Source organism: Eurosta solidaginis, chromosome 2, assembly GCF_040869045.1.
Source record: "Eurosta solidaginis isolate ZX-2024a chromosome 2, ASM4086904v1, whole genome shotgun sequence".
Classification (NCBI taxonomy): domain Eukaryota; kingdom Metazoa; phylum Arthropoda; class Insecta; order Diptera; family Tephritidae; genus Eurosta; species Eurosta solidaginis.
The window spans coordinates 166,390,405-166,415,139 of NC_090320.1; the positions used below are offsets into that span (position 1 = coordinate 166,390,405).

The following is a 24,735-nucleotide window of genomic DNA, read 5'->3' on the forward strand; positions in this document are numbered from 1 at the left end:
ATGGAGACAAAACGAAGTACCTGCTGTCATCGAGCAAAGAGTCAGCGCACATGCGCCTTGGCAACCACGCTACTGTTGGCAACCATAATTTCGAAATAGTAAAAGACTTCGTTTATTTGGGAACCAGCATCAACACTAGCAACAACATCAGCACTGAAATCCAGCGAAGAATAAATCTTGCCAATAAATGCTAATTTGGACTAGGTAGGCAATTGAAAAGTAAAGTCCTCTCTCGGCGAACGAAAATCATACTCTACAAGTCACTTATCGTACCCGTCCTGCTATATGGGGCAGAAGCATGGACCATGACAACAGCAGATGAAGCGGCTTTGGGAGTGTTCGAGAGAAAAGTTCTTCGAAAGATTTATGGACCTCTACGCGTTGGCGATAGCGAGTACCGAAGAAAATTTAATGATGAGCTGTACGAGCTATACGCAGACATCAACAGAGTCCAGCGAATTAAAACGCAGCGGCTGCGCTGGCTGGGCCATGTTATGCGAATGAAAGATGATGCTCCGGCAAAGAAAGTGTTTCTATCGGAACCCGCCTATGGAAGCAGAGGTAGAGGGCGGGCCCCACTCCGTTGGAAGGGCCAGGTGGAAAACGATTTAAACTCCCTTGGTGCGATCAATTGGCGCCGGTTGGCGGAGCGAAGGAGCGACTGGTGCGCCTTGTTGGACGGCCATAACCGTTTAGACGGTTAAGCGCCAATTAAGTAAGAAAGTAAAGAAAATGTGTTCAATGTTTTGTTTTTTATTTTGAGTTTGAGTTTGCCATCCTCTTTTGACAATCCCTACTCCAGTGCCCGCCGTGGTGTGATGATAGCGTGCTCCGCCTACCACACCAAAGACCCTGAGTTCACGCCCAGGGCAAAAACCATCAGACACCAGTTTTTTCAATTAGAAGAAAATTTTTCTAAGCGGGGTCGCCCCTCGGCAGTGTTTGGTAAGCACTCCGAGTCTATATCTGCCATGAAAAGCTCTCAGTGGAAACTCATCTGCCTTGCAGATGCCGTTCGGAGTCGGCATAAAAAAGAAAGTCCCGTCCCGCCAATTTGTAGGAAAAATTAAAAGGAGCATGGCGCAAATTGGAAGAGAAGCTCGGCCTTAAATCTCTTTGGATGTTATCGCGCCTTTCATTTATTTTTTTCCAGCGAAATGAAAAAAATAAAATCAGCGATGAGCTGAGCCAACCATATAGTTGAGCCATGCATAACTGATGTTTAAATCTACTCAATAAACATTTAGTGTGTGTTTGTATATAGTATTATCTTTATTCACAGCACCACTCTGGTAGAAGAACTTTAAATTATTCGCGCACTTCACCTACAACTTGTTAAAGCCAAGCTGATTGGTCATTCCTTTGATTGCGCTGTTTTCATACTCTAAGTTGGCTTGCAATTATTTACTCCTAAGGTCTAGATGTGTTGCGACAGCCTTTCCGAATACTTGCTTCTCTATTTCTCGTTTCGGTATCTCATATTTATTTTGGCTATATAGATGTACATCTGAAGTTTAAGTAATATCATTTGCGCTCTTTAATGCGGTGTCAATGTTTGAGTAATGTCGTCTGCGCTCTTTGTTGATGTGCATATATGTGAGTAAGTGGCGGAACTAGAACCATACTCCCGGGGCTTTTTACTTCATTATTTTATGTCGAATATTTGATTGTAACATGATGTAGGCAGGGTGCATTTATTTTGATTTTTACTGATGGCCAAAAAGGCAAAAACTTCTCCAGAAAAAAATTTCGATTATGCAACATGTAAGGAAGTCTAAGTTCAGGTGAAACCGAACATTACATACACAGCTGTACGCTTGAAATGCTGTTGTTGTTTATTTTGTGTGTAGTGTTACAAGCCTGCGCAATAATACATATACATATGGTTCTATTCTGAACAAATTTTTCTTTGAGTTATGGCTCCCGAAACATAGAAAATTGCTTGCTTACTCATAAAAGGTGCCAGGCCCATTTTTTTAAATTTGAAGTTTTTCCTATTTATTGTTGTAAATCCAATTGGGAAATGAAATACCATTGATATAAAGCTCTTTTTGCAAAGATATAGCTTATTTTATTCGCCCACGACCCTTTTAAAAATCTTTTATATAAAAGTGGGCGTGGTCCCTAACCGATTTCGTTAATTTTCTTCAAGGCATTCCTTATAGTAAAGGCAACCTCTCTGATTAATTTTGTTACGATAGGTTTAACAATTTTTGATTTATGATTGATAATATTTGTTAAATTGATTTTATCACAAGTGGGCGGTGCCACGCCCATTTTTAATTTTTTTTCCAAATTTGTATCAAAAGTCTCAATATCAGTCCACACGTCAAATGAGAACATTCTAGGTTTTTTGTGTTTTGCAAAATGTTATATATATAAAAAGTTGTCGTGGTTATCATCCGATTTCGCTCATTTTCAATACCAATCTATTCTGGGTCCAGATAAGCGCGTGTACCAAATTTGGTGAATATATCTCAATATTTACTCAAGTTATCGTGTTAACGGACAGACGGACGGAAGGACGGACATGGCTCAATCAAATTTTTTTTCGATACTGATGATGGAAGTCTATATCTATTTCGATTCCTTTATACCTGTACAACCAACCGTTATCCAATCAAAGTTATAATACCCTGTGTACAAGTCTGGGAGCGGTATCCACTTACATTGAACTTCAGCCAGCAATATTCGAAGCCTTTGAAGCTGCTATTTCTAGCGTGCAATTCCAAACGTTGCTGTTGTTGTTGTAGCGATAAGGACACTCCCCGAAGGCCTTGGGGAGTGTTATCGATGCTGGTGGTCCTTTGCCGGATGCAGAACCGGTACGTGCCGGTAACAAGAGCAATAAAGTAGCAGCCCGACCATCTCGGGACACGATTTGTTATGACAACATGAAACCTTCTAGGCCATACAGCCCTCCCACCCCCTAAATCCATAAGGAGTTCGGGGTTGCTAGAGCCTTGGCTTTTAATGCAACAGGATTCGCCACGGGTAGGTGATAAGCTATATAGTGCGTTGGCAACCCCTTGAGAGAGTTGCGCTACACAAGAATCCACGCATCAGTAAACATCAATTAAATAGATGCAACGTTGATACTGAGAGCGTCGAAGATTATTATAAAATCGCATTCTATATTCCTTTGCTTGATGCATTCATAACTCATATCAAGAGCCGTTACATGAAACACCAACTAATTTTCGAAAATTTCGGTGTTTTGTTCCCCAAAAATCAATACAACGCTGAAAAATGCAATAAACTGCATGAACTTTATGAAAGTGTTGTAAATTGTTCCAAATGGAAGTCAAAATGTGTAGTAGGCGAGTCGATGATCAGAATTTTAAAAACGTGTTTGATGCACTTGGGGTGGGTAAAATTTTGATGATTACCTACAAAATTTGTATTCCATATTTCTAATTTCTCTTGTTTTTTTGAGATGGTGAATCCAAATGATTCCTAACATAACGTGGCTGACTGTTTGGGGTGGTGAGGAGCTACGGCAAGCAGGTATGCTTGCGGACCCAGGCGAGCTCGTCGTCTTGGGCGGGGTATTGCACCACCGGCCTCACCCGCAGTCACGTGGACAAAAAGGGGTTCATACCTGCAATTGTGGAAAAAAATAGGAAAAGCTGTAAAAGAAAGAAATATACGTGAGGGTGGAATAGAAATAAGGGGTGAAAGCATAGGGGGAGGGAAAAGATGGAGGCCTGTCCTGTCAGATTGAGTCTACCCTCCCTCTGCAGTGCAACTTGCACCGCACCTTGGGCCCTGTTCTGACTCCTATCTACTTACAGTGCCCCCAAACCTGACACCAGTCTGTCCGTGTGTCGCTCGGTAATTTTTCCCTACCACTCACCTTCACCTAACCTTACCGCGCACAAGCGCAACACCCACACCAAAATTCGAACTTAGCCCTGCATTATCAAAAGCTACGTTTTCATCCAAACATTTTAAATTTTATTAACAATTTAATTTTGCTTAGAACTATACCCTGGAGCTATCTATCTTATCGAATGCAAACAGAAACCGCTTAGAATTAAATTTCAAAAAAATAGCAAAACAAATAACGTATGATTTCAATTCAATTCGATTAAATTTAATACAATGGTTTGTAAAGGAAAAAATATAAATAAAAAAAAGAAGAAAGGTATGGGGTATCTTATTTCCGTAGAAATAAATATTTATGATCCACCCTAATATACTATTCTATCAGCACACATCTTAGCATCTAAAGATTCAAAATCCAAGCAAAGTAAAATATAATAAATAATATAAGGGAAACCGAATAAAAACCAAGAACCCTAATCCCCGACCTAACGCAAATGCACAAGCAATATCCAAAATTAATTTAATACAAAGCAAAAGTAGGTCATCAAAAAAAATATATGAATAAAAAAGGTATGCAATTATATAAAAAAGAGTATGTAAGTAAAATGTGTGTATTTATGAATTCATGTGTGGGCATATGTACATATGTTCGTTGTTGCTTTACTTTGCAAATTCCTACTATATTTTTTTCAAGATTAGGAATCTTAACCAATATATGTACTTCGAATATAATCATTCGAAATGCACTCACCAATCTCACGTTCTCCAACAGCGCCGCTGCAGTTTTGCTGAAAAATGCTGAAAAAAAAACAATACTCCTAATCAGTGTTGCCAGGTGATGAAAAAAAAGAGGCTAGATTGGCAAAAAAAGGTTAGAAACGCTAAATTTAGAAAAAAAGAAGTTAAAAAACCCATTTGTAAATAAAAACTTATCAACATAACTTAAACATAACCTCTTGTTTCAAAACATATCAGGCACATTTTCCTTGACTATCACATGGAATTACTTTAAATGATTGCATATGTGTATATACATAAAAAAAAAATATTACAAACTAATTATTTATATAAAATATTGCCCGTCTGAAAAATCAGAAGAGCTTAAGTCTGCGTATAAAGTTTGGCTATTTACCATATATATGAGATCATCGGTAATTTCAAAATCATTACAACATTTAGATAAGCGTTTTAACGAGCATCTAATATTAAGCAGTGCATTAATCATTTTAATTTTGTTCCTTAATTTAGTTTTCAGAATTTTCATGCCACTAAAAATTATTTCAATCTCCGCGTTACTGAGTGGTAATACTAAAAAACTAAATACGAATTCGACAAGTTCTAAAAAAGGAGGATCGTTTAATGCATTTTAATGTTCTCGGACTTCCGAATAAAATTCCATGGTGGAGTGTACATTTTTCCATTGTATAGTTATAAGTGTTCGCCACTGCAGCTCTATTAATGCTATTTAACTTGAAGAATAAATATACTTCTCTTTCTCAAAGTAAGAAAATACATCTGGCTTTGAAACTTTCAACGAATTTTCAGCAGAAAAAATTTATCTTTTGTAGAGAACTCATATTATTAGGTATGCGTTGTCGTAACTGGGTTATCAACTCAATTAAAAATAGTTGACAGCTTTTACGAATATTTTTTTGTACTTCGTCATTAATATTACCTTCATTCAACTTGGATCTTATATATTCCTCGAAGTCGTATGAAAAATATGGTGTTGCCATGAAATACGAGCTAAGAGGCGACGACAGACGATCAAAATCCTCGGAATACAGCAAAACTTGTTGACAATAAGTAGAAATAAATTTTTTAGATCAGAAACTACGAAGTTCAGCCGAATAACTTTCAAATGATTTATTTATTTTTTAAACTTCATTCAGTATTGGCTTTAAAAATATAAGATATGCCATGCCTGTATCCGTTTATAAATCATATAAAATTTTGGCTTTATGATAGCTTTCTTTTAATGACGTATTAGATGTATTTTCAGTTCAATCCACTGATCGGAAATACGTTTAACTGCTGCTTCAATGGATAGCCACCGTGTATCGCAGGCTGTAACTAATTTGTCCGGCTCATGACCATCGTTAATTAAAGAAAAAATTTGCGAATTGAAGTGTGAATTGCAATGTGTATTGCGTTGCGTAAATCGGCTCGATATGAAACTATCGCTGTCACTTGATGTCTCACTTTGGTGACAGTAATATCGCTTGGATTTTCTGTAATAATAATTACACTGGACCACGAATTTCAACTCTTTCTCTTTACCAGAAACGCCGTTATGAAATTCGTATGTAAAACCACCCTCTGATTTCGAAAATCGAGTTCATTTTTGATTCTATGGTACCGTTTTTGAGATATTTGCAATTTACCGTTATTCGAAAAAACCAAAAAGATGGCTCCATTTAATTACGTATATCTCACGAACGGGTCAAGCAGTTGCAAATGAGTTTACAGAATCGGAAAGACGATAAAATTTGCTATAAATGCATCATACATTGTTTTTTGCTCAACCATACAGTTTTCGAGATATTAGCTCATCATTTCAGATTTTTGTTTTTTTTTTTATGAAAAAATATGAAAAAAAATTACTCTTTGCGAGGGCAGCATTCCAAAACCACAACTTTTTTTTCAGATATTTTTTCTTTACATAAAGCTCCGTTTAATTAGAAAAAAGATAAACTATCACTGAAGAAAATCGATGCAAAACTACGTAAGTTATAAGCGATCAAATAAAAATACCCAGGTTGCGCAATTTCAACGTATACCTCAAAACGTATGTATGCTATAAAGAAGAGTGAAATATCTAGCTACGCTCTGTTTCTATTTAGTTAAAAGTTCAATTTGTGAATGAAATTACCAATATTGTTAACTTTTTTTTTAAATTTATTTATGTTTGTACTATATTCTAACAATCTTTATCTTAATTTTATTTTACTATGTAGTCGAAATAATTATGTGTTCGACTTTGACGCTTATTCAGTTTAGGACGGTTTCTCTTATGAGAAACCAGCAGTAATCACCCATCATTGCGACGTCCCAGAATCCTTGATATCGATTTTCAATTAATTTCATTTGCTGATGAAACCTTTCGCCATGTTCGTCACTTTCGTCGCCAAGATTTGCCGGAAAAAAGCTCAAATGTGAGTGCAGAAAGTGAATTTTTAACGACATATTTACGCCTGGAAAGAAAATATTAGTTAGGTAAACAAGTTATAGAATTTTGGGAAATTAATTTTAATAGGCCTTTAATATTTACCCATTTTCGCATAGTTATTGATTAAGTCATTCACTATCTGCTCGTAGTTAGGGCTTTTGTGTCTACCGAGAAAAGAAGCAACAACATTTTCAATGGATTCCCACGCTGCTGCCTCAACTGATCAGAGTAGTCCTTTGAATTGATTATTGTTGATCAACTTTTTTATTTGTGGTCCGACAAAAATACCTTCCTTTATCTTGGCTTGAGAAATATCTGGAAAAATTGTTTTCAAATAGTCGAATGCTTCGCCTTCTTTGTCCAAAGCCTTAACAAAGTTTTTAATGAGACCGAGCTTGATGTGTAAGGGTGGAAGTATGATTTTCTCTTTCTTGACAAGAGGGGTGTATTTGATGTTATCCACACCAACGGTAAACTCGACTCTTTCCGCCTAATCCTTTCTGACGTAGTGGTCCTTACGAGCTCGGCTATCCCACTTGCAGAGGAAACAGCAGTGCTTGGTGTAGCCACTTTGTAGACCGCATAGCATTGCAACGACTTTGAGATCAGAACATATTTTCCAATCATGCTCTTCATATTTGATAAATTTGAGTAGTTTTTGCATTTCCTCGTAGGATTCCTTTGTATTTACTGCATGTGCGATCGGGATAGAAGGCTTCTTGTTACCAATATGCAATAATACAGCCTTCAAACTCAGTTTATTGCTGTCTATGAACAATCGCCACTCTTTTGAATCATATATTTGACCAAACTCTTTGAATAAACCAGGAATGTCGTTGCAGTAGCATATACTGTCTTTCTTGGTATAGTGTTTGGAAAATGGTTCGTGACGAGTTCTACAATATATCACCTTAACATCGGATGACACATATTTAAATTGTTGCATACGAGAAGTGTGGATCTCGGCCTTTTCCTTGGGTAGTTCCAAATCTCTTATCCAATCATTAAGTTGTGCTTGTGACAGAACGTTTCTCTCGTTTCCCATGCGAAATTCAGTACAACTTGATTCCCCGCACTCAGATATTACTGTTGACAATGGAACTGGATCCGCAACTGCCGTTGAATGTAGTACTGGTAATGTCACTGTAGGTACGCTGGCATAGGTTACTCTTCTTGATCCTCCAACGCCAAGTACTTTTGTTTGACAAATATAACACTCTATTGAATGGCAAGTAGGTTCTCTCCATATCATTGGTGTATCAAATTTTATTTGTTGTCCTGATTCCGACTGAATCAATTCTACTCGACACGATGTACACAAAGTGTTCGGTGTCCATGGTTTTTCAGCATTTTTAGGCTCAATGCCAAAATACTTGGAGTATAAAGTTTTGATATGATCTGAGAACATTCGTCGTCGCCTTATGATAGTATATTGGCCACACATGAAACAGAACATATCTGGATCGTTATTACACTCAAATTCTCGCGTCCTTTTACTCATTTTATTTTTTTTTTAATAAATCACGGTTTTGTAATTTGACTTATGAACTGAACTATCTCCGGCGAGCCTTGCAGATGTTATGAAGTTTAAAGGCGCATTAACTCATATTTATACTCGGAACAAGAATAAAATTGAAAAAATCAAATCTTACCTAGACAGAAAGGTTCCTTTTTATACGAAGTCGGGAAAAGAAAATACTACCTGCTTTAGATGTAGGCTTTAAAAATTTTCTGTGTCTAATAATTTTGAAAATCTACCTGCATACTTACCCATAAGTGACGGAAATACATGTTTATAACTACATGCCTACAGCAGGTTTCGAACCCAACCACTCTTCCTTTCGATGCAACCACTCTACCTACTATAAAACAATTCGAGTATTAAAAGTACTATATTATTTATTTAAAGAAACAGTATTATCATTGCTATGGTGTTATTCGTTTATCCGGATAATATCCCATTAGCACTTTATACCTTTTATATATGTATGTATACATACATTGAAGTTGCGCAACCTGGGTATTTTTATTTGATCGCTTATAACTTACGTAGTTTTACATCGATTTTCTTCAGTGATAGCTTATCTTTTTTCTAATTAAACGGAGCTTTATGTAAATAAAAAATATCTGAAAAAAAGTTGTGGTTTTGGAATGCTGCCCTCGCAAAAGTAATTTTTTTCATATTTTCATTAAAAAAAAAACAAAAATCTGAAATGATGAGCTAATATCTCGAAAACTATATGGTTGAGCAAAAACCAATGTATAATGTATTTATAGCAAATTGTATCGTCTTTCCGATTCTGTAAACTTATTTGCAATTGCTTGACCCGTTCGTGAGATATACGTAATTAAATGAAGCCATCTTTTTGGATTTTTGGAATAACGGTAAATTGCAAATATCTCAAAAACGGTACCATAGAATCAAAAATGAACTCGATTTTCGAAATCAGGGGGTGGTTTTACATACGAATTTCATAACGGCGTCTCTGGTAAATTTTGGCCGTCGACCAGTGTTATTATATAATAGTAAAGTAAAAATTTAAAGAATTACATGCATACTAGACTGGGTTGGTCCCCATACAAAAAAAAAGTTGCTAATGTCCGCCACTAAATTTGAAGATTATGTTGAGAGGGTTTCGGAAAAATTTTTTTAAATTTTTTTTTGATCCTTTGAAATAAAGCCAAAAAGGGTTTTTCGTTGTAACTTGGTTATTTGACGACCGATTTTTAAAATTGATATGTCATTATTTTGGCCTTCAGAAACTCCACATTTCCGGTTAATGTCCTTTTAAGCTATGAAGTCGTTTTCACATGATTAGGTCAGCTAACAAAATTTTTCGTAATTGTACCAAAATTGTTCGGTACAGTGATCAATCCGTTGGTTTTGTCGATTTGTATTTTGCCATCACCAATTTCCAACAATTGTTTTGAAAACTCATGGGCAGCTGGATTATTTTGTAGGTGAATACGCACATTAATGTTCAGTGTCAATTTTTGTACATATCTCCAACGAACTGATGACTTCAAACAGGCATTTATTTCATCAGCAGGAGTTGATCGAGGAATGACAGGCAATGTTTGTCGAAAACCCCTGACAGTAATATCAAAGCACCACCAAAAAGCTGTTCATTACCACGTAAATCTTGCATTGTTCCATTAAATTGTTCTATTAATTTTTTATTCGCCATTGTACACTCATCCCATAAAATAATTGATGTTAATCGCAGAACTTTTGCCATATCAGAATTTCTTGAAATATTGCAAGTTGGAGTTTCAATCACCTGTACATTCAATGGCAATTTTAATGCAGAGTGTGCTGTCCGACCACCTCCTAATAATGTAGCAGCAATTCCCAAAGATGCCGCATCACAATGTGGACATATAGCGTCCATTATTCCAATATATCCGTACATACTGAATTCAATCTGACTGTTGTAATTAAAAGCAGCACGCATAATTTCGGGTACAACAGATCTATTTCGTGCATTACGTTCACGCTGCGATGTATTAGCTTGTGCTCGTTCATCTGGAGTCTGTGATCGTCTTTGTAATGCCGCAGCATTTGCATGACGCGTTAGGCGACCTATATTTCCTCGTGTGGGTCGTGGCATTTTTCTTTCAATTAAAAAAGAATAAATTAAATTTAAAAAAATTCTACATAAATAGTGGTACATCATATGTTTTTTCAAATAAGGAAACACACATGCATTCGTGTAATTCACTTAATTCACTTCAAAAACTTACCGTTTTTTGCTCGGAAATTCGCTTTGCGCTATATTTCTTCTTTTCGCAAAGTCACACAAACTTCAATAATTATTAAACAAAAACACAATTTGCATTTTTATGTAATAATTTGCACCGCGGTAATTTCGGACACTACTGAACGTATTGGGCTGCTTCGTTTATTCTGCTAACGAATGGTGTTGAGGCCAGAGAAAACGCTCCAGCGATGTTTTACACTCCAATGTCATTTATTCTCCTAATTTGAATTTTCTTAATGCTAAGAGCTAAAGCTCTATATACCTATCTATACAAAATATTCATGTATTTCTCTATGCAAAAAAATGCACCGTAATATTGTTTGATGTCTTTTCAAAGCCTACTTTGTTTGTCGATCTGCCTGCTACATACATACATGTTGATATAAATAGAATGCAAGTAAGTTTGTAGGTGGGAATAATAAGTAAGCTAGTTAAAACGAAAGCACATACATTTTGAGAGCGAAAGAGCATAGCTAAGTAGGTAACAAATCGTTTAGTAAATGATTAAACTATTATTGATGTATGTATGTTAATATGAAAACGTATAATCCGCTGGCTAATTGGGATGAATCTGACTGTGAATCTGTGTTTTTCAAAATAATTTCACCATGCATTGAGCGCTTTTCAGCGCCTTCAGGTACAAAAGATTATATTGTTATGTGAATGAATGTACCATTTTAACTGGTTGTAGTACATAAGAATGCAATCTCTTTTAAACTGAAGGCGAGATCCCAATTGGTCTATACCTCGAGTCCTTAGTTACCCAACGAAAAGAAAAGCCATCTTTTCATTAGCATTTATCAACAACTTACAATGGATACTCATGTGGTTCAAACACATCCTACGGTTATCCGGGTCTACGTTTTGGTCTATATCCCGAGATCCTAGTCACGGAGGGGCATGAAAAATAATCTATACTATAGCAATCATCAACAGCTCCCATTTGCTACCCATATTGTACAAACACATCCTAAAGTTATCCGGTTCTACGTTTTGGTCTATATCTCGAGACCTTAGTCACGGAGGGGCATGATAAATAATATATACTCTAGAAATCATCAACAGCTCCCATTTGCTACCCATATTGTACAAACGTATCCTAAAGTTATCCGGGTCCACGTTTTGGCCTATATCTCGAGACCCTAGTCACGGAGCGCATGAAAAATACTCTATACTATAGCATTCATCAACAGCTTCCATTTGATACCCACATTGTACAAACACATCCAAGGGTCACCAGGGTCCACGTTTTGGCCTATATCTCGAGACCGTGGTATCCGATTCATAAAATTTCAAAACATAAACCATCTACTGAATAGTCAAAACAACGCTTAAAAATTTGGTTTGGATAAGTGAGCCTGTTCTTGAGTTATAAAATGGCATTCATTTTTATATATATAAATTTCGCCGAAAGCAAAACGTCAACATTGTCACAGGGTTGCTACGAATAACTAAAGATTAGAACACGTTCCAGGCGTTGCTTATGTACAAGGTGTTCACAGGGACTATTGACATTATTTTATTTTAGAAATTATTAAAAATACATTCGGAGTAAAAAGGCTAGAAAAAAGTCACGAAGCTAAACCCACAATTTCAAAACACAAACCATCTACTGAATAGTCAGAACAATGCCTAAAAATTTGGTTTGGATAGGTGAGCCTGTTCTTGAGTTATAAAATGGCATTCATTTATATATATATAGATTTCGCCGTAAGCAAAACGTCAACATTGTCACAGGGTTGCTCCGAATAACTAAAGATTAGAACACGTTCCAGGCGTTGCTTATGTACAAGGTGTTCACAGGAACTATTGACATTATTTTATTTTAGAAATTATTAAAAATACATTCGGAGTCAGAAAGGCTAGAAAAAAGTCACGAAGCTAAACCCAAAATTTCGAGGTTAAAGGCAAAAAAAGGCTAAATCTAGCCTCGAAAAAGCTAACCTGGCAACACTGCTCCTAACATGCATACATACGCTCACGGTAGCCAAGATCACTCGCTAGTGATCTTTGGTAATGATTGCTTTGGTAGTTTCAAATCTACCAGCGTGCTGACGAAATGCAAAGATTAAAAAAAAAGTGCATTCTACAAAAAAATGTCTTTGGTGCGGAAGGCCCACTATGTATAATATCGGGTTGTGAAGCTAATAACAAGGTATGTTGGAATTAATTTTGCCACTAGTCACGAGAAGAGTAAGTACGAAAAAAATAAAAAAAGCCAAAAATCCAAAATTTGACAATTTTTAGTTAGTACTACTCACTCATTTAAGCCAGTATGGAGATAGGCTGTCGTTACACGTTTGAATGGACTCGCTTCATTGAATATCCATATTGATACAGCACTTTCTGTAATCGAAGTACTAGAAGAGTTTTTCAATAAACCTAGTCGATTTTTGGGATATAGTTATGGGAAAAGGGATCGATTTTGTAATAAATGCTCAAATATATGCATATTTCGCAAAAAAAAAAAATGTTTTGTGTTTATCTCTTACACCAAGAGAGATTTACATAGATAGCTAAAGAGCGAAGGAAGGTAAAGTTGCATTGTGTATGTCTGTAAATTTTAGTTCGCTAGCACTAAAGAAATATGAACATATTCGAACATTGCATTAGTACCCATAGTTGGGCACAGTGAAGTTAATTATCATTTCCACTACAACTAAATTTGTTCACTACTATTATTATTATTATTATGTATTTAGGCTTAAAATAAATTTTAAGACTAACAAAAGAGAGCACTAGCTGCTATGGCTATCAGCTAAATTTTTGCTGCAGTACTAAATTTTCATTTCCACCTACTACTGAAATAATGCGGACCTACTTGTCTTGTTCGAATTCGGCAACGGCGTCTGCCATGCAAAGTGGTAGTGGAATTGAAAATTTAGTGCACTTTGCCCGTCCATGTCAGTACCTTTGTATATGCCTTAGTATATGCAAACATTTGGAATATACATTTAAAAATATGTGCGAATATTTATCTTTTATGTACTTTTGTTGTTGTTGTTGTTTATTCCGGTGACGACATAAACCTGCACAAAGCTTTTAAAAACTGCATACGAATAGGCCGATCTTGCTTACTTACTTACTTAATTTGCGCTTAACCGTTTAAACGGTTATGGCCGTTCAACAAGGCGCGCCTGTTGCTCCTTCTCTCTGCCAACCGGCGCCAATTGGTCACACCAAGGGAGTTTAAATCGTTTTCCACCTGGTCCTTCCAAAGGAGTGGGAGCCGCCCTCTACCTCTGCTTCCATAGTCGAGTTCCGATAGAAACACTTTCTTGGGCGGAGCGTCATCTTTCATTCGCATAACATGGCCTAGCCAGCGCAGCCGCTATGTTTTGATTCGCTGGACTATATTGATGTCTGCGTATAGCTCGTACAGCACATCATTAAATCTTCAACATCGCCAACGCGTAGAGGTACATAAATCTTTCGAAGAACTTTTCTCTCGAACACTTCCAGACCCGTTTCATCGGATGTTGTCCTGGTCCATGCTTATGCCCCATATAGCAGGACGGGAACGATAAGTGACTTGTAGAGTATGATTTTCGTTTGCCGAGAGAGGACTTTACTTTTGCCTACCTAGTTAAAAGTAGCATTTATTAGCAAGAGTAATTCTTCGCTGGATTTCAGAGCTGATGTTGTTGCTAGTATTGATGCTGGTTCCCAAATAAACGAAGTCTTTTACTTTTTCGAAATTATGGCTACCAACAGTAGCGTGGTTGCCAAGGCACATACGCGCTGACTCTTTGCTCGATGATAGCAGGTACTTAGTTTTGTCCTCATTCACCATCAAACCCATCTTTAGCGCTTTTTTTTATACTCAGATGGGCAGATCTCACAGAGTATATTAATTTTGTTCGCATAACGATAATCCGTCACGGCATATAAACTAATCGAGACAGATATAGACTTTTATATATCAAAATGATCTGGGCGAAAAAAGAAATTTATTTAGCCATGTCCGTCCATCCGTCTGTCCCTTGACACGATAACTTGAGTATATTTTGGGGTATCTTAATGAAATTTGGTATGTGGATTACTGGGCACTCATGTCAGATCACTATTTAAAATGAACGAAATCGGACTACAACCACGCCCACTTTTTCGATATCGAAAACTTCGAAAAACCGAAAAAGTGCTATAATTCATTACCAAAGAAGGACAAGGCGATGAAACTTGGTAGGCGGATCGACGTAGAATAGAAAATTGGTAAAAAAAGGCGTCCACCAATAGAACTAAGCCCCACTCCCTTTTAAAATACTCATTAACACCTTTCATTTGATACTCATGTCATACAAACACATACCAGGGTTACCTTAGGTTCATTTCCCTACATGGTTGTTGTTGTTGTAGCGATAAGGTTGCTCCCCGAAGGCTTTGGGGAGTGTTATCGATGTGATGGTCCTTTGCCGGATACAGATCCGGTACGCTCCGGTACCACAACAGCATTAAGGTGCTAGCCTGACCATCTCGGGAACGATTTATGTGACCCCATTCAGGCCATTCCCTCCCTCCCCACCCCCAAGTTCCATGAGGAGCTTGGGGTCACCGGAGCCTCGTCTGTTAGTGAAATAGGATTCGCCGCGGATAGGTGAGGTCGACAATTGGGTTTGGAGAAGCTACATATTGCGCTGGTAACCGGAAGGGTTGCGCTAAACAGCCTCTTGAATCTGGTATTTTAGTAGCCTCTTACGACAGGCATACCTACCGCGGGTATATTCTGATCCCCTAACCCGCTGGGGTCACCTACATGGTGATTTTCCCTAATTTTGTCTCCAAAGCCCTCAACTGAGTATGTAATGTTCGGTTACACCCGAACTTAGCCTTCCTTACTTGTTTAATATATCATTCATCTGCGCCCATGCAACGACAGGGGAGAAAGACGATGAGGTGAAAGACACTTTTTATGAACAATTATAACGCACATACGAGCGCTGCCCCGCCATGATATAAAAGTCGTGCTTGGTGACTTTAACGACAGGCTGGGCAAAGAAGGTGTTGTTGGCCCTAAAGTCTGAAAGTTCAGCCTACACAATGAAACTTCTCCTAATTGACTGAGGCTGATTGACTGTGCAGGGGCTCGAAACATGGTCATTTCCAGCACGAGGTTCATGCATAAAAAGATACATCAAGTTATATGGCTGTTCCCCGATCGAAATACTCGCAATCAGATCGATCACGTTATGATAGACGGACGGCATGCCTCCAGTGTTTTAGATGTGCGCAAGATCGAGGACCTAACATCGACTCGGACCATTATCTCGTCGCAGCTTAAATACGCACCCGGCTCTGCGCTGCTAAAACCAAGGACCAAAAAACATAAGGAAAGCTAGACATCGAAAAGCTGCAATCGCAACATGCTGCCAATAATTTCGCAACTCAACTCTCACACCTGCTCTCTGAGAGCTCAACTCAGCCTGGTGTAATGCAGGAGCAGTGGGAGCATATCTCCAAAGCACTTCGTACTGCCGCAGAGGAAAAAAAATTGTTACCGGTGGCAACGGAAAAACAACTGGTACGATGAAGAATGGCGCGTTGCAGCCGAAAGAAAGACGCCGCCTACAGGGCTACGTTAAAAGCGAGTGCAACAAGAGGAGTGTGTGAACGCTATCGCGAGTTAAAAAGGGAGGCGAGACGCCTTTTCAGGAAGAAAAAAAGCAGCGTCTCCTTAATGGAGACGTCGATTTACCGCACAGGGATGATGAACCCTATCCCGCAATCGATGATGGTGGAATAAATTTCCCCCCACACGATTATGACGAAGTCAGAATGGCAATAACAAGATTGAAAAACAACAAGGCCGCGGGTGCTGATGGATTGCCTGCGGAGCTATTCAAATACGGCAGAGGGGAGTTGGTAAAGCGCATGCATCAGCTTCTTCACAAAATATGGGCGGACGAGTGCATGCCCGACGATTGGAATCTAAGTGTTCTTTGCCCATTCCACAAGAAGGGGGATACTGCAAACTGCACCAACTATCGCGAAATCAACCTTCTTAATATCGCATATAAGGTCCTGTCAAGTGTATTGTGCGAAAAATTGAGGCCCATCGTGAATCGGCTGATTGGACCTTATCAGTGTGGCTTCAGACCTGGCAAATCTACTAACTACCAGATTCTCACAATACGCCAAATCCTGGAAAATACCTACTAAAACAGATTCGACCACATCACCTCTTCGCCGATTTGAAAGCCGCCTTCGACAGCACGAAAAGGAGCTACCTTTATGCCGCTATGTCTCAATTTGGTTTCCCCGCAAAACTTATACGGCTCTGCAAAATGACGTTGAGCAACACCATCAGCTCAATCAGAATTGGGAAGGACCTCTCCTAGCCGTTCGAAACTAAACGAGTTTTCAGACAGGGTGACCCCCTATCGTGCGATTTCTTTTATTTTATGCTGGAGAAAATTATAATAGCTGCAGAACTTAACAGCTCTGGAACAATATTCTATAAAGCGTGCAATTTCTGGCATATGCTGATGACATTGGTCTAAACAGCCGCGCCGTTAGTTCTGCTTACTCCAAACTGGAACAAGTAAGGAAGGCTAAGTTCGGGTATAACCGAACATTACATACTCAACTGAGAGCTTTGAAGACAAAATAAGGGAACATCAGCATGTTGAAAAATTAACCCAGGGTAACCCTGGAATGTGTTTGTATGACATGGATATCAAATCGAAAGTATTGAAGAGTATAGGTATAGGTGGACGCCATTTTGAGATATCGCCAGGAGTGACTCTAGAATATGTTTGTACGATATGGGTATGAAATGAAAGGTGTTAATGAGTATTTTAAAAGGGAGTGGGCCTTAGTTCTATAGGTGGACGCCTTTTCGAGATATCGCCATAAAGGTGGACCAGGGGTGACTCTAGAATGTGTTTGTACGATATGGGTATCAAATGAAAGGTGTTAATGAGTATTTTAAAAGGGAGTGGGCCTTAGTTCTATAGGGTGGACCAGGGGTGATTCTAGAATGTGTTTGTACTATATGGGTATCAAATGAAAGTTGTTAATGAGTATTTTAAAAGAGAGTGGGCCTTAGTTCTATAGGAGGACGCCTTTTCGAGATATCGCCATAAAGGTGGACCAGGGGTGACTCTAGAATGTGTTTATACGATATGGGTATCAAATGAAAGGTGTTAATGAGTATTTGAAAAGGGAGTGGGCCTTAGTTCTATAGGGACGCTTTTTCGAGATATCGCCATAAAGGTGGACCAGGGGTGATTCTAGAATGTGTTTGTACTATATGGGTATCAAATGAAAGGTGTTAATGAGTATTTTAAAAGGGAGTGGGCCTTAGTTCTATAGGTGGACGCCTTGTCGAGATATCGCCATAAATGTGGACCAGGGGTGACCCTAGAATGTGTTTGTACGATATGGGAATCAAGTGAAAGGTGTTAATTAGTATTTTAAAAGGGAGTGGGCCTTAGTTCTATAGGTGCACGCCTTTTCGAGATATCACCATAAAGGTGGACCAGGGGTGACTCTAGATTGTGTTTTTTTACGATATGGGAAAAAAGGGAAAGGTGTTAATGAGTATTTTAAAAGGGAATATAGCCTGGAAAAGGCTAACCTGGCAACACTGCTCCTAACATGCATACATATGCTCACGGTAGCCAAGATCACTCGCTAGTGATCTTTGGTAATGATTGCTTTGGTAGTATCAAATCTACCAGCGTGCTGATGAAATGCAAAAATTAAAAAAAAATGTGCATTCTACAAAAAAATGTCTTTGGTGCGGAAGGCCCACTATGTATAATCTCGGGTTGTGAAGCTAATAACAAGGTATGTTGGAATTAATTTTGCCACTAGTCATGAGAAAAGTAAGTACAAAAAAAATAATAAAAAAAGCAAAAATCCAAAATTTGTCTTGTTCCAATTCGGCAACGGCGTCTGCCATGCAAAGTGGTAGTGGAATTGAAAATTTAGTGCACTTTGCCCGTCTATGTCAGTACCTTTGTATATGCCTTAGTATATGCAAACATTTGGAATATAAATTTAAAAATATGTGCGAATATTTATCTTTTATGTACTTTTGTTGTTGTTGTTGTTTATTCCGGTGACAACATAAACCTGCACAAAGCTTTTAAAAAGTGCATACGAATAGGTCGATCTTGTTTACTTACTTACTTAATTGGCGCTTAAACGTTTAAACGATTATGGCCGTCCAACAAGGCGCGCCAAACGCTCCTTCTCTCTGCCAAACGGCGCCAATTGGTCACACCAAGGGAGTTTAAATCGTTTTTCACCTGGTCCTTCCAACGGAGTGGGAGCCGCCCTCTACCTCTGCTTCCATAGTCGAGTTCCGATAGAAACACTTTCTTGGGCGGAGCGTCATCTTCCATTCGCATAACATGGCCTAGCCAGCGCAGCCGCTGTGTTTTGATTCGCTGGACTATATTGATATCTGCGTATAGCTCGTACAGCATATCATTAAATCTTGTTCGGTACTCAACATCGCCAACGCGTAGAGGTCCAGGTACTTAGTTTTTTCCTCATTCACCATCAAACCCATCTTTACGAGGGACGATATGGGTATCAATTGAAAGCTCTTAATGAGTATTTTAAAAAGGAGTGGGCCTTAGTTCTATAGGTGGAAGCCTTTTCGAGATATCGCCATAAAAGTGGACCAGGGATGACTCTAGAATTTGCTTGTACGATATGGGTATCAATTGAAAGGTGTTAATGAGTATTTTAAAAGGGAGTGGGCCTTAGTTCTATAGGTGGACGCCTTTTCGAGATATCGCCATAAAGGTGGACCAGGGGTGACCCTACAATGTGTTTGTACGATATGGGTATCAAATGAAAGGTGTTAAAGAGTATTTTAAAAGGGAGTGGGCCTTAGTTCTATAGGTGGACGCCTTTTCGAGATATCGCCATAAAAGTGGACCAGGGATGGCTCTAGAATTTGCTTGTACGATGTGGGTATCAAATGAAAGGTGTTAATGAATATTTTAAAAGGGATTGGGCCTTAGTTCTATAGGTGGACGCCTTTTCGAGATGTCGCCATAAAGGTGGACCAGGGGTGACTCTAGAATGTGTTTGTACGATATGGTAATCAAATGAAAGGTGGTTATGAGTATTTTAAAAGGAAGTGGGCCTTAGTTCTATAGGTGGACGCCTTTTCGAGATATCGCCATAAAGGTGGACCAGGGGTGACTCTAGAATGTGTTTGTACGATATGGGAATCAAATGAAAGGTGTTAATGAGTATTTTAAAAGGGAGTGGACCTTAGTTCTATAGGTGGACGCCTTTTCGAGATACCACCATAAGGGAGGACCAGGGGTGACTCTATAATGTGTTTGTACGATATGGGAATCAAATTAAAGGTATTAATGAGGGTTTTAAAAGGGATGGCTCTTAGTGGCCCTTAGTTGAATGTGTGAAGGCGTTTTCGATATATCGACCAAAATCTGGACGAGTGTGACCCAGAACACCATCTGTCGGGTACCGCTAATTTATTTATATATCTAATAGCACGAACAGTATTCCTGCCAAGATTCCAGGGCTTTTGATTTCGCCCTGCAGAACTTTTTAATTTTCTTCTACTTAATATGGTAGGTGGCACACCAATTTTACAAGTTTTTTTCTAAAGTTATATTTGGCGACAAAAAATCAATCCAAGTACCATGTTTCATCCCGTTTTTCATATTTTGTATAGAATTGTGGCATTTCTTTGATTTTTCGTAATTTTCGATATCGAAAAAATGAGTGTGTTCATAGTCGGATTTCGGCCATTTTTTATACCAAGATAAAGTCAGTTCAGGTAAGTACGTGAACTAAGTTTAGTAAAGATATATCGATTTCTGCTCATTTAATGGTGTATATGGCCGAGCGGAAGGCAGACGGTCGACTGTGTATAAAAATTGGGCGTGGCTTCAACCGATTTCGCCCGTTTTCACAGAAAACAGTTATCGTCATAGAAGTTATGACCTTAGAAAATTTCACAAGGATTGGTAAATTTTTGTTCAACTTATAACATTAAAAGTATTCTAGACAAATTAAATGAAAAAGGGCAGAGTCACGCACATTTTGAATTTTTCTTTTATTTTTGTATTTGGTTGCACCATATCATTGGATTTGAATGTTGACATAATTTACTTATATACATACTGTAAAGATATTCAATTTTTTGATAAAATTTGACTTTTAAAAATTTTTTTTTTAAGTGGGCGTGTTCGCCATCCGATTTTGCTAATTTTTATTTAGCACACATATAGTGATAGGAGTAACGTTCCTGCCAAATCTCATGATGATATCTTCAACGACTGCAAAATTACAGCTTGCAAAACTTTTAAATTACCTTCTCTAAAAGTGGGCGGTGCCACGCCCATTGTCCAAAATTTTACTAATTTTCTATTCTGCGTCATAAGGACAATGCATTGGACCCATATGTTAAAGCGACCGGTTCTATTTAAACTCGGCTGTTTTATTTTATAATCGGTTCAAGAGCTATCCAGGGCATCTTTCATCAGCAGCGTCTGACCACCACGAGGTGCGGCTGCAAGCCATGCAAGTAATATTTTCACCCCGCTGAGCGCGTTGTGCGCTGGGCTTGGAACTCGCCACGCCAAACAACACTCCAATGAAAACAACAAGCCTCGGATAAAAAGGAAACCCTTTATTGATGACGACCATGGCAAAGGTTTGAAGGACAATGAATTGAGGGCATGCACCTGGAACGTCCGCTCCCTGAATGGGATTGGTGCAAATGCCCGGCTGATTGATGTCCTCGCCAAATCAAAGTTTGACATCACCGAAATCCAAGAAATGCGTTGGACGAAGCAAGGAAGAAAGAAGATTAAAAATTGTGACATCCATTGGAGTGGCCATACAAATCAGCGCAGTTTCGGCGTCGGATTCGTGGTGGGAGAGAGATTTTGTCGGTAAGTGTTGGCGTTCACGCCTGCGGACGAACGTCTCGCAGCTATCCGAATAAATGCAAAATTTTTATACTCAGCTGAGCAGAACTCACAGAGTATATTAATTTTGTTCGCAAACCAGTAATCCGCAACGGCATAAACTAATCGAGATAGATATAGACTTCCATATATCAAAATCATCAGTATCGAAAAAAAAAATCGATTGAGCCATGTCCGTACGTCTGTCCGTCCATCTGTCTGCCCGCTAACACGATAACTTGAGTAAATTTTGAGGTATCTTGATGAAATTTGGTATGTATATTCCTGGGCACTCATATCAGATTGCTATTTAAAATGAACGAAATCGGACTACAACCTCTCCCACATTTTAGATATCGAAAATTTCGAAAAATCGAAAATTGCGATAATTCATTACCAAAGAAGGATAAAGCGATAGGTGGGTAGGTGGGTTGCCTTATGACGCAGAATAGAAAATTAGTAAAATTTTGGGCAATGGGCGTGGCACCGCCCACTTTTAAAGAAGGTAATTTAAAAGTTTTGCAAGCTGTAATTTTGCAGTCGTTGAAGATATCATCATGAGATTTGGCAGGAACGTTACTCCTATCACTATATGTGTGCTAAATAAAAATTAGCAAAATCGGATGGCGAACACGCCCACTTAAAAAAAAAAATTTTAAAAGTCAAATTTTATCAAAAAATTGAATATCTTTACAGTATGTATATAAGTAAATTATGTCAACATTCAAATCCAATGATATGGTGCAACCAAATACAAAAATAAAAGAAAAATTCAAAATGTGCGTGACTCCGCCCTTTTTCATTTAATTTGTCTAGAATACTTTTAATGTTATAAGTTGCACAAAAATTTACCAATCCTTGTGAAATTTTCTAAGGGCATAGCTTCTATGACGATAACTGTTTTCTGTGAAAATGGGCGAAATCGGTTGAAGCCACGCCCAATTTTTATACACAGTCGACCGTCTGCCTTCCGCTCGGCCATATACACCATTAAATGGGCAAAAATCGATATATCTTTACTAAACTTAGTTCACGTACTGACCTGAACTGACTTTATCTTGGTTTAAAAAATGGCCGAAATCCGACTATGAACACGCCCATTTTTTCGATATCGAAAATTACGAAAAATCAAAGAAATGCCACAATTCTATAAAAAATATGAAAAACGGGATGAAACATGGTACTTGGATTGGTTTTTTGTCGCCAAATATAACTTTAGAAAAAACTTGTAAAATTGGTGTGCCACCTACCATATTAAGTAGAAGAAAATTAAAAAGTTCTGCAGGGCGAAATCAAAAGCCCCTGGAATCTTGGCAGGAATACTGTTCGTGCTATAAGTATATAAATAAATTAGTGGTACCCGACAGATGGTGTTCTGGGTCACCCTCTTCCACATTTTGGTAGATATCTCGAAAACGCCTTCGCACATTCAACTAAAGGTCACTCCCTTTTAAAACCCTCACTAATACCTTTAATTTGATTCCCATATCGTACAAACACATTATATAGTCACGCCTGGTCCTCCCTTACGGTGATATCTCAAAAAGGCGTCCACCTGTAGAACTAAGGCCCACTCCCTTTTAAAATACTCATTAACACCTTTCATTTGATACCCATATCGTACAAGCAAATTCTAGAGTCATCCCTGGTCCAATTTTATGGCGATATCTCGAAAAGGCGTCCACCTATAGAACTTAGGCCCATTCCCTTTTTAAATACTCATTAACACCTTTCACTTGATTCCCATATCGTACAAACACATTCTAGAGTCACCCCTGGTCCACCTTTATGGGATATCTCGAAAAGGCGTCCACCTATAGAACTAAGGTCCAATCCCTTTTAAAATACTCATTAACACCTTTCATTTGATACCCATATCGTACAAGCAAATTATAGATTCATCCCTGGTCCACTTTTATGGCGATATCTCGAAAAGGCGTCCACGTATAGAACTAAGGCCCATTCATTTTTAAAATACTCATTAACACCTTTAATTTGATACCCATATCGTACAAGCACATTCTATTGTCACCCCTGGTCCACCTTTATGGCGATATCTCGAAAAGGCGTCCACCTGTAGAACTTAGGCCCACTCCCTTTTTAAATACTCATTAACTCCTTTCACTTGATTCCCATATCGAACAAACACAATCTAGAGTCACCCCTGGTCCACCTTTATGGTGATATCTCGAAAAGGCGTCCACCTATAGAACTAAGGCCCACTCCCTTTTAAAGTACTCATTAACACCTTTCATTTGATACCCATATCGTACAAACACATTCTAGAGTCACCCCTGGTCCACCTTTATGGCGATATCTCGAAAAGGCGTCCACCTATAGAACTAAAGCCCACTCCCTTTTAAAGTACTCATTAAAACCTTTCATTTGATACCCATATCGTACAAACACATTCTAGAGTCAACCCTGGTCCACCTTTATGGCGACATCTCGAAAAGGCGTCCACCTATAGAACTAAGGCCCACTCCCTTTTAAAATACCCATTAACACCTTTCATTTGATACCCATATCGTACAAACACATTCTAGAGTCACCCCTGGTCCACCTTTATGGCGATATCTCGAAAAGGCATCCACCTATATAACTAAGGCCCACTCCTTTTTAAAATACTCATTAACACCTTTCATTTGATACCCATATCGTACAAACACATTCTAGAGTCACCCCTGGTCCACCTTTATGGAGATATCTCGAAAAGGCGTCCACCTATAGAACTAAGGCCCACTCCTTTTTAAAATACTCATTAACACCTTTCATTTGATACCCATATCGTACAAACACATTCTAGAGTCACCCTTGGTCCACCTTTATGGCGATATCTCGAAAAGGCATCCACCTATAGAACTAAGGCCCACTCCCTTTTAAAATACTCATTAACGCCTTTCATTTGATACCCATATCGTACAAACACATTCTAGAGTCACCCCTGGTCCACCTTTATGGAGATATCTCGAAAAGGCGTCGACCTATAGAACTAAGGCCCACTCCCTTTTAAAATACTCATTAACACTTTCATTTGATACCCATATCGTACAAACACATTCTAGAGTCACCC

General features: G+C 38.4%; 1 protein-coding gene and 1 pseudogene across 4 annotated transcripts in view; one reads left to right on the plus strand and one right to left on the minus strand.

Annotated features, from left to right (window-relative positions):
- The window catches only part of LOC137239978 (T-complex protein 1 subunit eta-like), a 73,965-nt pseudogene extending 69,261 nt beyond the window's left edge, over window positions 1–4,704 (minus strand).
- The window catches only part of ninaC (STKc_myosinIII_N_like and MYSc_Myo21 domain-containing protein ninaC), a 2,219,740-nt gene that overhangs the window by 2,008,920 nt on the left and 186,085 nt on the right, over window positions 1–24,735 (plus strand). The window lies entirely within an intron of this gene.